The 16,248-nt window shown below is 37.1% G+C and overlaps 1 pseudogene; it reads right to left on the reverse strand.

Annotated features, from left to right (window-relative positions):
* Nucleotides 1-14,892: 14,892 nt before the first annotated feature.
* On the reverse strand, nucleotides 14,893-15,415 carry LOC112317667 (phosphatidylethanolamine-binding protein 1 pseudogene; annotated as a pseudogene).
* Nucleotides 15,416-16,248: the final 833 nt, after the last annotated feature.

The following is a 16,248-nucleotide window of genomic DNA, read 5'->3' on the forward strand; positions in this document are numbered from 1 at the left end:
TGTGTTCCCACCAACAATGTAGAAGGGTCCCGGTTGCTCTGTATCCTAGCCAACATTTGGCATGGGAAGTCTTTTTTCCCCCATTCTAGTGAGTGTGTAATGGTAGCTCCTTTATGACTATCAAGGAGCTATCACTAATGATAGCATTTCCTTTATGACTAATACTGTTGAATGTATTTTCATGAGCCTGTTGCGTATTAATATAACTTCTTTTATGAAGTATCTGTACAAATACATTGCCCATCTTCAATTGATGCAAATGGAAGTTTATCATTGATGTTTTCTTTCACTTTACAGAAAGAGACATAGATTGTGATAAGTTAAGAATTAATATTTTAATCTCTAAAGCAACTAACTAAAGAGCAAAGAAATATAGTTAAATAAACAAGAGAAGAGATAAAATGGAATACTTAACTATATTTTCTTAGTCCAAAAGACAGCAGGTAAAGAGTAAAAAGGAACCAAAGAAGAGAAGGAACAAATGAAAAAAGAATATCAGAGTAAAGGACTTGGGCCATCCATATCAATCAATTACTTTTGCTCTTATTTATTTTGTCTTATTTTCTTCTTCTGAAGGTAAAATTAAATTTATTTTAATCTGCTTAATATTTTCCCACAGATCACAGAGTCTATGTTTAATTTTTAAAAATCTTTTATTCTTGTTTTTCTAATATCTTTCACTTTGTGTGCCCTCGAGAATATAAGTTGAGCTTAAAACACCTCACTAGCTCTCCTCTGCCAAGCCTCACATTCCCCCTGCCTGTGCACAGCGGCTAATACAACTAAAGACTCAGTATGACTATGCCCTTGCCTGCATCTCCTTTTTCCAGGCTCCAAAATAATCTTAACTGGTTTTTAAAAATATGTTTTAAAATATTATTTTGAGGGTAAGTAAGAGATAGAATAGATACTATTAGAGGAATTTTATATAAATAAGGAGGAACAAAGGAGACACAAAATGACTAGAATTGTGGCAGAAAACATTGCAGTGTAAAATAAAAATTTTACCCAGTGTTTTTGGCTTACTATAGTTTTTTCTTACTGGAACTCAATTCTTACAAAAGTAAGAATTTACTGATTACTGAAATTCAGCAGCATTGGCTGGTACAGCAATAGTGGTTGTTAAAACATTGAGCACTTCCATACATGACACAGAATAGCTGCTTCCTCCAAGCCTTCTGAGTACCTGCTTGCAGCCCCAGCTGCCCCTGCACCTCAGCCCCTAATCCCGGACCTGTCTATACCTATCCATAATCCATCAATTTAAGGGTTAAGATTTGGCTTAGTAGGGGGGACTACTGGGCCCCATTCTACACTAAAGTTGGTATGTTATGCCATACTATTAGTGGTTAAATATTTATAAGAGCACCCTTACTTGTAAATATATTGTGATTAAGCCTCTCTGTATTAACAGAATGATGTTAAACTCTCAGCTGATTGAGCCAATTAGAAAAATACAATAGCTACAGTCCAGGTTTTTGTGAGGAGAGTATTCTCTTGATTTTACTACCACATAATGCTTTTTGTAGGTTGAGATTGTCCATTTTCTCAGCCTCAGGATTACATGAGTGATACACAGTCCATCCTTTCCCCATTTTAGACATGAGGGTTTATCCACGAATTAAGCCAGATTGTCAGAGAGGTATGTTTGTATTTTAGAGTGAATTGTTTTATCACCTCCTTGAATTGCTTTTTAATAAATTGTAGTTAGTAGATGTTTTAAGAAGAAACATTCACTTTTTAAAAATTAAATTTATTAGGGCACCATTGGTTAATAAGACTATGTAAGTTTCAAATATACAATTCTATAATACAGCATCTATATATTGCATTGTGTGCTCACCACCCAAAGTCTAGTCCCTCTCCATCACCATCTGTTTGATCCTCTTCATCCTCCCCCTGCCTACCTCCCCCTCTAATAACCAGCCTTCTGTTGCCTGTGTTTATGAGCATGCTTGTTTTTTATTTATTGCTTTCTTTAATCTCACTTGTGAGTGAAATCACATGGTTCAAAATGTATTCTTTATAAGAAATGAAAGGATAAACTGTTTCCAAAGCTTAGTAGGGGAAGATAATTTTTCTTCTTGACAGTTACTGTTTATTTTCATGTAAGAAAAACTGTGTTTTGAATAACTAATTGTGTTTACTTTGCTAGATCAATCACTAATAATCTCAGAGCCAAATTTCTTTCCCACTTTTAAGAAGTCTTCATTCCATCTTTGTCTTAGATTTTATTTTTAAAAACTCTTATATGGCAGATATTTTATAAACTTTCTTATATTATTTTTAAACAAGGGTAAGTATAACCTGGCAAGTAAAAATATACAATTGAAACATCGCAGGCTTTCTTTTAAAATTGTCTTATGTCCATGTCCAGGAAGCTCCTGTGCTTCTGTGAAGTCACATTGTTAATAGAAACCTGCATGTAGAGTGTCATTGATTCAAAGGTGTAGATTTCATCTACATTTTATAGTGAAAAATCTAGATAATTGTCAGTGTCTTTAATTAGAGGGAATATGAGATTTATATGCATCTGTGGGTGGCGAGGAAAAAGGGAGGGCTTATCTTCATTTTTTCTTTACAAACTAACCGAAGCCTTGCCTTTTCTACTGTGTAGCACAACCTGTATCCCCTTTACCCCATCCTCTCCTTGTCTGGCAAGCCTGATGCATTTTTCAAGGCTAAGTGCAGATGTTACTTTTTCCAAGAGGACTTCCTTTGTAACCATGCAAACTGGGTTTTGGCCACCTGGCACCTTGAAGTCACATGACCCAACGATTTATGTTGAAGGAAATAGGTTTTTATTAACAGGGTTCCACTCCTGCTTTGAACTCTCCTCTTACATGAGACCCAGAACTTCCCTTGCTTCCCCCAAAACTACAAGCCAACACCATACCCAGAAGTTTCCCATGTCCTTATCTGTCCATCAGCTGGTCATGCAGACAGGTCTCCATCCTCTCTGGGATGTGCATTTGTGGGTTTCAGAGTTGCCATCTTCTCGCAGCAGTGTTCTCCTTCAGGATCTGGGATGTGTGGCTCTTGGTCTCCATGTAGCAGTCCCAGAACAGTGTGCCATGTAGCTGTCCCAGAACAGTGTGCCATGCTGCACTGGATCATGGTGTCCCAGGTATTGGGGCCCAGGGAGGCACACAACCCAGCCAGGGACTCTGCCTCCCAGAGTGGGTTTCCATCCATGGGGGCTCTAAGCCCCTGGTGGGCCTGGCATCTCCTGGGCCCACAAGCAAGAGAGGAGGGGGACCATTCTGCTATTAAGTTCCTCTCCCTTAAAAAACCCAAAATGAATAACCCTGCCTCCCTCTACTAAGCCAGACAAGTTTCAGAATATGCCACTCAAAGGTACCATCCTTCAGAAATGCAGAAGTCTGCAGCTCAGCATTCCTGGTCACAGTTCAGCTCCAAGCATCTCTCATGAGTCTGTGTGCATTGGCCTGAGTCCTTCCCACAGTGTCTGTTTCTCTCCTCTGAAGCTCCCTTTACTCCAGCCATCAGATCAGCAGTGTGTCTGGGAGCTTGGCTGGGCAGGGCCCCTGCAGCTCTGCCAGCTCTGCCAGCTCTGCCAGCTCTGCCACCCTCTTCTACAAGCAGACCTCCGGACCTCATGGTAGACCCCATGTTACTCGGCCTGCTCTAATTTTAAAGGCTTGGTTCAGAACTTCCTGTACGGCCGAACATCCAGCCCTTCCTATAGTGTGTTAGTGTCTGCCTGCCATTTTGGTCAGCTTCCCAGTGTCTTTGACCCTCTTTTGGCTGACATCGTCAGTCAGGGAAAGAGGTCCCAGCCACACACAGGCATCCGGGTGGGCATCCACTACTCCCACAGCTCAGGCAGGTGTCACATGAGCTTCCCCTCTGGCCATGTCATGAGTCACTCTGCTGAGTTACTTTGCTGGTGTATGTTCTCACAGCCGTGTACACAATTTGCCCTGGGCAGCAGCAGGCTTCTTCCTTCAGGAAGGCGTGAGCTGTTAATCTGCCTTTGTTATGCCTCAAATTCTGTACTTTCCCCTCTGTGGGTATTCCTTCATGCCCCCGACTCCCTGTGTTTTTGAAGGATTTGGGTTGGATTCCCCTATTTTCAGGGAACCCATGTTCTCTACCCCATTATGCCTTGATCCTTCAATTCAGGGTTAGGGTACTTTTTTTTAGAGCTTCATATATCACTATCTAGTGAGAGCTCACATTCTAATGTAGATGGCAATAATAATAATAACAAAAAGAAGAAAGAAGAGGAAGAGAAGGAGAAACATATTTCAAGCACTGTTCTCAATGTGTTAATTCATTTTATCCTCGTGAGGATTAAACAACAGCACATGGAATACAGTCAATAATAATGTAGAAAGTATGTATGGTATCAGATGGGTACTAAATTTATTGGGGTGACCACTTGTAAGTCATATAAATATCTAATCACTAAGTTGTACACCTGAATCTATATACTATTGTACATCAACTGTAATTGAAAAATATTTTAAATGAATAAATATATTTTGTTACTAAAAAAAAAAAGAATGTGAGCTCTCAAAGCAGCAACTGCCTAATTCCCATCTCAGTCTCTCATTTCTAATTTCCCAGAGAGAACCCAAAAGAGTGCCTGTGCTTGAGATAATGAAGTTCTTATTAGATGTTTATAAATAAATGAAGTCTTGTATTAGATTTGAATTTGGAATGACTTGTCATAGGTTAGTAAGAACTGAACTGTATCTGGGAAAATGCTTAATGAAACTAAGCTAGTGTAGTTATCACTATATCTTTCTAGATGGTATAACATTTCCATATTGGAAATGATTCAGTTACTTATTTAGTACATGTTAACTGAGTGCCAACTCTGTCTGATACTATCCCAGCTACTTGGGAAGGCAGAGGTGAAAAAGAACCTCTGCCTCCAAGGACCTAATTTTCTAGTGTAAATAAGTGAGAGTATATGTTTTTTTTTTAAACTGGACATTTAAATTGTCAGAAAAATTCCCTTAAATCTAGCCTTTTGTATATGCAGAAATAAGAAAACATTATTACATAAATTTATTTTGTTTCTCAGAATTAGTAGGGTGATACTAAGTATATTAGTTTATTCATAAAACTTTAAAAACATTACCTATTTTCTTGATTCCTTGATTCCTTGGAATCAAGTTTTCAATTGTGGATTGACATTTTCCAATTGTCTAAATATCATTCATGGCATTCATGTTGTCTTTGAAAATCCTCTTGTATTTCTTGTCTTTTTTTGGTAAGTTATAGTTGATCCTACCACTACAAGTTGTTACATTGAAATCTGGGCCCTCAGTCTTAAGATTTTGCACTGGTATCCATTCAACTCAGTTGCTCAGTACAGAAAAGTAGTTCATTAAAGTAAAACCAGTGCTCTTGTATTTATGTTGTGCTTCTAAAGACTAGTATGCATTCTTTTTTATTGTTTTTTATTTTTTAATTATTTTTTAAGACAGTATTGAACACCATTGATGTGTATGGTGGAAAATGGCTTTTTTTTTTGAGAGAGAGATATTTTCACACAGTTTTCATTTTGTGAGGACTTTGTTTTTAACTTTTAGTTATTTCATGTGCCTTAATGCCTACTCTGATGTAATTTCTCCTATGGTACATATCTGTACATATCTTAAGAGATGCCTCCAAAATGTTTTGAGTGCTATATACCAATTCTCAATTCTGGGGCAAGATTCCGTGTCCTGAACCTAGTTCTCATTTATGGTCGTGCCAGTTTGTCTTCTTTCCACTTATCTCTCCATCTGACTTTTTACTCCCAAGCATTTACCATTTATGAATCATTGGCAATATTTACACTAATTGTCTATGACTCATCAGGAATCTTTGCCAGGTTTCTCAATATTTAGAATATTCTTCTATTTTATGTTTTCTTATTTTGATAGGGACAGTTGGCACATGTGAGTCTTATATTCTACTTTCAAATATGGATGCCAGGTTAAAAGTGGTTTCCACATTTAAATCATTTGCACATGTAGTCTCTTATTCTAAAAAGTCACAAATTAAGGCATTTTGGGGAGCTGCTTTTAGCAAGCATTGTTGACAAATTTAAACAATGTGAAATTCTCTGGATAAGATTAGAGTGAATAAAAACTTATAGTTCTGTAGTAAGACCGGAAATGTTCATTCTCTTTGTATAAAGTACAATTTCCAAGGATCCTTTCTAGTTTCCAATAACAATAAAAGCCATGGTTCTGTTACTCTCTAGCTCTGTGATCTTAGACAAGATAGTAAAAGCTTTCCATGTTTCCTCATTTATAAATATTTATATCTGTGAGGTTATCTCTTCAGCACTATAAGGAATATTTTACATGGAAACTATTGCCTGTAAAATATTTTCATTGATCAGAAGTAGCTTAGAAAATATTCTAGGAATACCTGTACACAATCATCTCACATAATTATTCTCTGTTTTGTTGTTTACACTATTACAGATGTCCCTGTTTCCCCTGCCTTGCCCACTTCCACCCATCCCTGTCCTTTCTTCCTATAGCCCACCACCACACTATTTTCTGTGTCAACAGGTTATGCATTCGAGGTCTGTACAGAAGGTATCCAGCTATGTAATATAAAAAGGAGAGACATTTAGTGAAGAAGATACAAGATAAAAGAAACATTGTACATAGGACAATGTCGCCTCAGTCCCCTTTAAACTAGGCACCTTGGGACCTCACACAGTTCTCCCAATAACCATCAATTTCCCCGATATATTTCCCTGAATCTTATTGATGGTCTGAAATCTCTTCTCTTTTATAAGTGATTTTAGTTTTGGGAAAAGCTAGAAGTCTCAGGGTGCCAAATCTGGGCTGTAGGGGGCCTGAGTCACCTGTGAAATTTGGTGTTTTGCCAAGAAACTCTGCACCAGATGTGATGCATGAGCAGGCATGTTGTCATAATGAAGCTGCCAGTCACCAGTTGCCCAAAGTTGCAGCCTTATGAATCATCTGAATAGTTCCTGTGGAAGAATGTTCAAGCTTAGTGCAAAATTTGATGCAAATTTGTTGCTCTACTTGCTCAGTCATCTGGAATGCAATGGCCACACAGCACACATTCTCACTCAATGGTGTCTACTGCCCCCACTGACTAGGATGGTGAAGTGGTAAGTATTTACAATTGTGCATTTCAGTCCACTCTCTTTGGCTGCCAGGTTACATCAATGTCACACAAACTGTTCTCATTATATTAATAATGGTTAGACTGACTTTGTATATTTTCTTTGGCTAATCCTCTGATCTTCTCTCATCTAGTACCCATTCCCCCACCCCTTACCCTAATAGCTGCTTCTATTCCATGTGTCCATGTCTCTGTGTCTATTTATTTTGTTTATTAGATTCCACATATAAGTGAGATCATATGGTACTTGTCTATCATTGGCTGGCTTATTTCACTTAGCATAGTAATCACCAGGTCCATCCAAGCTGTCAAAAAAAGTAAGAGGTCCTTCTTTTTTACAACCACATAGTATTCCCTTGTGTAAATGTACCACATCTTTTATATCTGCTCATCTATTGATGGGCACTTGGGCTGTGTCCAGGTTTTGGCTATTGTGAATAACACAGATATAAACATAGGGGTGCATATATTCTTTCAAATTTGTGTTTCAGGATTCTTATGATAGACCCCCAGGAGTAGGATCACTCAGTCAAAAGGCAATCCCATTTTTAGTTTTTTGAGGAAACTCCATACTGTTTTCCACAGTGGCTGTACCAGTCTGCATTCACACCAACAGTGCACCAGGGTTCCCTTTTCTCCATATCCTCGCCAGCATTTGTTTGTTGATTTGTTGATGGTAATCATTTTGGCCAATGTGAGGTGATATCTCATTGTGGTTTTAATTTGCATTTCCCTATTGATTAGTGACATCGATCATTTTTCCATATGTCTATGGGCCAACATGTCCTCTTTGGAGAAGTGTCTATTCAGGTTTCTTTTGCCCATTTTTTAATTGGATTGTTTGTCATCCTGGTGTTCAGTTGTGTATGTTCTTTATTTTGGAAATTAACCCCTTATTTGATGTATTATTGGCAAGTATGTTCTCTCCTACAGTGGGTTCCCTTTTCATTTTGTTGATGATTTCCTTTGCTGTACAGAAGCCTTTTAACTTGATGTAGTCTCATTTGTTTATTTTTTCCTTTGTTTCCCTTGCCTTAGCAGATATATCAACAAAAATATTGCCATATGAGATATCTGAGATTTTACTGCCTGTATTGTCTTTTAGGATTTTTATTGTTTTGTGACTTATATTTAAGTATTTTATCCATATTGAGAGTATTCTTGTGTATGGTACAAGTTGGTGGTCTGGTTTCACTTTTTTTTTTTTGCATGTACCCGTTTAATTTTTCCCAACACCATTCATTGAAGGGACTGTCTTTACTCCATTGTATGCTCTTGCCTCCTTGGTCAAATATTAATTAACCATAAAGTTGTGGATTTGTTTCTGTGCTCTCTGTTCTGTTCCATTGATCTATATGCCTGTTCTTATGTCAGTACTAAGCTGCCTTGTTGTATATTTTGATATCAGGTATCAGGATACCTCCAAGTTTGCTTTTTCTTGAGATTGCTGAGGTTATTTTTCTTTTAGTTCCATATACATTTTTGGAATATTTGTTCTAGATCTGTGAAAAATGCCATTAGTATTTTAATAAGAATTGCATTGAATTTATAAATTGCTTTGGGTAGTATGGACATTTTAATGGTGTTAATTCTTCCAATCCATGAACACGGTATATGCTTCCACTTATTTGTAACTTCTTGAATTTCTCTTCAATGCCCTATAGTTTTCTGAGTACATGTCTTTAACCTCCTTGGTTAAATTTATTCCTGGATACCTTATATACTTTTTGTTGCAATAGTAAAGGGGATCGTTTTTAGTTTTTGTTTCTGATAGTTCATCATTGGTATATAAAAATGCAGTTGATTTCTGAATATTAATTTTGTATCCTGGTAAGTAACAACTATGAAAATGGTATCCTGCTAGTTTACCAAGTTAATTTATTAGATAAAGTAACATTTTGGTGGAGTCTTTAAAGTTTTGTACATACAATATGATGTTATCTGTGAATAATGATAGTTTTACTACCTCCTTTCCTATTTGGATGCCTTTTATTTCTTCTTCTTGTCTGATCTCTGTGGCTAGGACTTCCAGTAATATGTTGAATAAGAATGCTGAAAGTGGACATGCCTGTCTTGTTAAGGGAATGTTAAGGGAAATGCTTTTAGTTTTTGCTCATTGAGTGTGATGTTGGTTGTAGGTTTTTCATATATGGCCTTTATTATGTTGAGGTATGATCCCTCTGCCCACTTTGCAGAGATTTTTTTTTTTATCATAAATGAGTGCTGGATGTTATTGAATGCTATTTCTATACCTATTGATTTAATTGCATGACTTTTATCTTTCATTTTGTTTATTGATTTGTGAAAATTATACCACCCTTGGATCCCAGGGATAAATCTCACTTGGTTATGGTGTATGATTTTTTCAATGTATTGCTAAATCTGGTTTACTAATATTTTGTTGAGGATTTTAGTATCTGTGTTCATCAGGGATATTGGCCTATATATTTTTTTTCTTTGTAGTGTCTTTATCTGGTTTTGGAAGTCTTCCCTTGAATATTTTGGAATAGTTTGATAAGAATAGTGTTAGTTCTTTGAATGTTTGGTAAAATTTGCCTGTGAAGCCGTTTGGTCCAGGACTTTTGTTTGCTGGGAGTTTCTTGATTACTGCTTTAATTTCGTTAGTTGTAATTGGTCTGTATAGATTTTTTGATTCTTCCTGATTCAGTTTTGAAAGATTGTATGTTTCTAGGAATTTATCTATTTTGTCTAAGGTATCCAATTTGTCAGCATATAGTTGTTCACAGAATTTTCTTACAATCCTTTCTATTTCTATGATGTCAGTTGTTATTTCTCCTCTTTCATTTCTGATTGTATTTATTTGGGTCCTCTTTCTCTTTTTCTTGATGAGTTTGGTCAAAGGTTTGTCAGTTTTGTTTATCTTTTCAAAAAAACAACTCCTGGCTTCATTGATCTTCTGTAAGTTCTTTTTAGTCTCTATGTCATTTATTTCTACTCTGGCCTGTATTATTTTCTCACACAACTTTTTGGGGTGGTTGAAAAGAGCATTATTATCCCAAGTATGTGAAGAGAGCTTATAATTTAACAAAGAGTAATACCTTATTAGCATAAATTGCTAAAATATGATCAAACAATCAATGCACACACAAACACATAAAAATTATGATTAAAAATATGGGTAAAAATGTTCAATCTCCAGTGATCAAAGAAACACCAAATAAGCATTAAAATTTTATTTTGTATCCATAAATTAATAGAGATTTAAAATAGTGATGGAATGGTTTTAGAAAGTGGAGATTCTTTTTTTTTTCATTTTCAACATTTAATAGATAGTTTTTCAGACATTTTTAAGTTCTACACAAATTTGAACATAAATTATCATTGTTACATGTTGCTTATTATAGTGTCATATCAATATTTATTTAACCAGCCCTTATTAAAGGATATTTTGCTATAATGCTTGTTTCTGCACATATGAAATCTGTCCAAAAAATGTCCAGCCATTGTTAATATAACAAGAATGGCTTGCACAACATCAATGTAAACTGGCAGCCAAGGAGAGTGGACTGGAATATGCATGTGTGAACAATGACAACTTCACTGTACAGGTCAGTGCGGACAGTAGACACCCCTGAGTGAGCATGTGTACTTTGTGGCCATCACATTCAAAATGACTGAGTGAGTAGAGCAATGAATCTGCATCAAATTTGGCATTAAGCTTAAACATTCCTCTGTAGAAACTATTTGGATGATTCAGAAGGCCACAGCAACTGGAGATTGGCAGTTTCATCATGACAATGTGCCCACTCATGTATCACTGTCTTGTGCAGAGTGTTTTGGTGAAACATCAAATCACCCAAGTGACTCAGGCCCCTACAGCTCAGACTTGGCACTCTGTGATTTTGGCTTTTCTCCAAACTAAAATCACCTTTAAGAGAGAAGAGATTTCAGACCATTGATGAGATACAGGAAAATATGATGGGGCAGCTGATGTCAGTTAGAACTGTGTGAGGTCCCAAGGTGCCTACTTTGAAGGGGACTGAGGCATCATTGTCCTTCTACAATGTTTCTTGTATCTTGTATCTTCTTTGATAAACATCTCTATTTTTCTTTTTTATTTTAATTTTTTATTGTTATTCAATTACAGTTGTGTGCATTTTCTCCCCATCCCTCCACCCCACACCAGCCAAATCCCCCTCCCTCCCCCACCTCCACCCTCCCCCTTGATTTTGTCCATGTGTCCTTTATAGTAGTAGAAAGTGGAGATTCTTATACATTGCTTGTAAAATTCATTATAATGTTTCTAGAAGTCAACATGGCATTACACTTCAAAAGCCTTAATATATTTCTAAAACATTATGAATCTATTTATTTCTAGAATTTATTCTGTGTAACAAACCCCCTGCATAAGTGTGTATACTTATTGAGTGTTGTAACTAACATTGAGATATCAAAATAATGTAAATCTCCATATGTAAAGTATACAATGTATTTGTTATGTTGCCAACAACAGTGCTCCTCCCTCCTGGCTTTCCCCATTTCAATTAAGGAGAACTTGCTCTGGTAAAAATTTGGGGTTTTAGTTTCTTCTCTTTTCCTCACATCCACTTCTTCATATTTCAGGCTGAGATCCTTTCTTTTGTAACATGGTTTAGGGAAATATTGTAATTTAGTAAAATAACACTGAATTTGGTATGAAAGCACCTGAATTCACTGATTACTAGATATTTGGATGTGAGCAAACTACTTGACTGCTTTAAACTTTACTTTCTTCATGTGTAAATTGTGTTATATGCATCTTACCAACTTTGCAGAGTTGCTTTGAGTATGAAGCAAGGTAACAACTATGAAAGTGTTTTATATGCTTCTGTGTGATGCATCTTTATATATGCTCATTTGTGGCTATACTCACTGCAATACAGAGGGGCAGTGCCAGTGGGGCCTGAGTGTTTGTCTCCACCCATTGCTTTTTGCCTGGGTGAGGGTTGTTCAGATTCACCCCACAGTGTAGGAAGTTTTCAGGAGCCACAGGAAAAGATTAAATAAAGCAAATAAACGAAGGCTGTAATGTATAACTTCATTTAAAATATTAAAATGGCTTTAGGTTCATGGCATCAGAAAAGTTAAAAGGAGAGTTATACATCTATACACATGTGCACAAATGTGAGAGTTAGACGTTGGTTCAGAGAGAAGACATGCAGAGCAGAGAGGCTAGACATAACACCTATTTCTGGATGCTCAACTAATTATCTTTTCAAGGCTACATGATTTTTTAAATACCAGGTTTGGACTTTGGGTGATAGTCTTATTCCTTGAAAGTAGGTTAGGATATAAGCTCCTTCTTTCTCTCTGCTGCGTAGAATTCCATTGTGTAAATGTACCATAGTTTTTTGATCCAGCATGGATGGAACTGGAGAGCATTACGCTAAGTGAAATAAACCAGGTGGTGAGGGACAAATACCATATGATCTCACCTTTAACTGGAATATGATCAACAGAAAAAAAAAGCAAACAAAATATAACCAGAGACATTGAAGTTAAGAACAATCTAACAATAGCCAGAGGGGAGGGGGAAGGGATAGTGGGGAGAAGGGTTTTCAGGAACTACTATAAAGGACACATGGACAAAACCAAGAGGGTGGAAACAGGGGAGGGAGGTGGGTTTGGCTGGGGTGGGGTAGAGGGGTGGGGAGAAAATGCAGACAACTGTAATTGAACAACAATAATATGGTTTAAAAATTGAAAAAAAAGAATAAAATAGTATTTAATGAAAAAAAAGAAAGGTTAAGAGAGACTTTTCTCTAAGGAATAAAAACAAGGAAGATGGAGCTCTAATATATTTATTTACTTTCTGAAAAACTTACAATAAGCACCTCTTTTACTACTTTATTGTTGTTAATATATTTGGATTTGAATACATTTGAACCATCATATGAGACCTGTTCTTCAACAGCAATTGGAAGACATGTGACCCTCTTTCTTTGTACTGATATATGCTATGTTGATATATTTCCTTCTAGATGCTCTGAATTTTTTAAAAACAGAATTTCCAATATTTGTGAAATATCACATACTAGTGGTAATTATCTATATTTTTTCAAGTTGGAAAGATGTAATCCACTGTAGTTGAGTGTGCTATGAAGTTTATTTAGCAAGAAAATCAATGTATTAAAAATGAGACCAGATATACTGAATATATTGTCATATTTTTCAACTAATTTCCCCCTAACTCTGTATTCCTATATTCATTGGGCTTACCTGAAATGGAGAGTGCAAGCAAAACCACAGTGCTGTTGAAATGTAGTTGTCACTACAGCCTAACAACTTTGATTAGCTTCATTGGTAGGAATGCCCTACAGGGGACTTTAGATTAAAAAAAATAAATAAAACAGTAAAAATTTGGGTTGTCAACAAGAGTTAGCTTGTAAACTTTTAGTCCTAGCTGGGCCTGGTAGCCAATTTAGAAATTGGTTGTCTTAAATGATAAGATTTGTTGGGGTTATTATATCAGTATCATATCATAACTCTGTTTTTTTTTTCAGATAACATGTAATAAACTTATACTGCCTATCTCACAATTCCATTTTGATGAAATACTCTGGATTCCACTGAAAGCATTGTTTTGGCAATGCACAAAAGCATTATATAACCCTGAATGTAGCCAATAGAATTTTTAAAATTTTTATCACTAGCTAAATTGATGAAAAGTTTATAGGGAAGAGAGAATAAAATGTGTCTGCTCATAATGCCGTATTTTTTTGCCTACAGAATGTTTTTATTTTTATTCAACTATAAGCAAACAACAGAATTAACACAACATTCAACAACTCCAGACTGGCTTTTGTTACACCAATGAAGAGTGATCAGTTTAACATGCGAATGTATTTACTCAGACTTGGCGATTTCTGATAACCTCTCACCCAGCCTTGCAGCTCCTCTAGACCCTGTGCCTCAGTAGGAAAACAGCTCTCCCTGCTGCGCTTTCCAGTACTGCTTTGTAAGAGCTGGATCAGGATACTAATCACCTAGTAACCAATCCAAGATGTACTGTATTGGGGGTTAGTGGACATGCCAGCCTCTGGTTGCCTAGAGAGAGACAGGGCTGTGAAAACACATCTCAGAATATGCTACCATGCACAGTCTGAATTCGAGCTCACAAAGGCAGAGGCAGTGAATTTCTTTTTTTTATTCTCTCTTAAAGATGTTATTTAATTATTTATTTGTTTGTTTGTTTGTTTGTTTGTTGTTCAATTACAGTTGTCCCCATTTCCCCCCCATTACTCTCCTCCACCCTACCCACCCCCACCTCCCACATTCAACCCTCCCCAACCTGTTGTCTTTGTCCATGGGTCCTTTATACACATTCCTTGATGACCCTTCCCCTTCTTTTGCCCATTATTCCCTCTTCCCTCCCCTCTGGTTACTGACAGTTTTTTCTTTATTTCAGTGTCTCTGGTTCTATTTTTTGATGCTCTGCAATATTACTGTAGACCTGTTCTTATCTAATTTTTTTCTCCTTTAAATTCTGGGTTGCTATTCTTATATTAACAATATGATGATTATATCATAGTACCAAAGTAGTCCCAAAAATGGAATTCAAATTTGATCAAAACATGAACCAGGGTGTGTGACCCTGTACAATAATAAAGGATAGGCAAAAGGAAATGTCACCCTGCACCACTGTCTGCTCTGGTCTCACCTGTGAGAATGGGAACAGGGAAGAGGAGGAATCCACATGGGTCACTGAACTTGAGAACACTGCTTGGGGCCTGTGGGGATTACCTGTCTCCTGGCTTTCCCCTACTTCCCAGACAGATGTTCATATAACTTGGGCACATAGTCGTCCCATTCCACCTGGTAATGTGCTGGCCCCTGGGGACCTGACCTCATACTTTCTGTGGAAAGATATACCCAGATCGGTTGCTGAGAATGGAATGGCCTGTCTTGCTGGTAAACCAGCCAGATGATGCAGTGAAGGCCTCCCCCTAAGGAGGCCCAGAGCCCACATAATAGGGGAGGACTGTGCCACTGCTGATGTCATTGCCCTTCATGTTGACCACCAGGAAATGGTGCTATTGCCTATATTTGGGGTCCTTTCTGCTTGGAGCATCCCTGTCTGTCAACACCAAGGTGTAGTGTTTACCGGATCAAAACCATCCCATGCAATACTGGTGGGCCGGTTCTTAACCTGGATGGACGTTAGCACTTTTCCCAGCTCGTCAACCTCTGCCCCAGCATATCTGACCTGCAGTGGGTGCTGTGGCTGTTCGTCCACTTCCTGCAGGCTCAAGGGCATGGACTATGGGCTGAGGTCCACCAGCATCTCTGGGCCAAGTGGGAGGACAACTGGGAGAGATGCGGAAGTCCAGGCGCAGATCAATAGCACCTACTCTAAACAGTTTGCAAACTCATAGTGCCATATTTTGATTTTTGTATTGGTTGCATTTTTAAAAGTCAATACTTTGTAGGTTAATATTATTTAAACATAAATAAAGAATTTATTGAAATTGGAGAATTAACATTGCCTTCTATGTACCATTCTCTGGTAAAACAAACAAACATTCCAGAGATTTTAAAGGTCATAATTTCAGAATTACAAATGGTTTCTTAAAACAGTTTTCTTATAAAAGTCCTATTTGATTGATAAAATTAATGTGATCCTCCTCAGATTCAATCAGAGGTTTTCTCTTGGTCTTCAATGTTCACTTTTCTCATCACACTAGTGACAACAGTAACATTTCTTCCATAGTGTTGTTGGATGGACTAAATTTTTAAAAAAATTTCTTTATTTTATTTTTTTATGAAGTTACAATTGTCTGCATTTTCTCCCCATCCCTCCACCCCACCCCAGCCAATCCCACCTTCCTCCCCCACCTCTACCCTCTCCCTTGATTTTGTCCTTGTGTCCTTTATGGTAGCTCCTGTAGACTCCTCTCCCCACTTTCCCCCCCCTCCCCTCTGGCTATTGTTACATTGTTCTTAATTTCAATGTCTCTGGTTATATTTTGTTTGCTTTTTTCTTTTGTTGATTATGTTCCAGTTAAAGGTGAGATCATATGGTATTTGTCCCTCACCTCCTGGCTTATTTCACTTAGCATAATGCTCTCCAGTTTGGATGGACCAAATTAAATGAATTTATATTAATTGCCTGGAACA

The sequence above is a fragment of the Desmodus rotundus genome, chromosome 4 (assembly GCF_022682495.2).
Source record: "Desmodus rotundus isolate HL8 chromosome 4, HLdesRot8A.1, whole genome shotgun sequence".
NCBI classification, from domain to species: domain Eukaryota; kingdom Metazoa; phylum Chordata; class Mammalia; order Chiroptera; family Phyllostomidae; genus Desmodus; species Desmodus rotundus.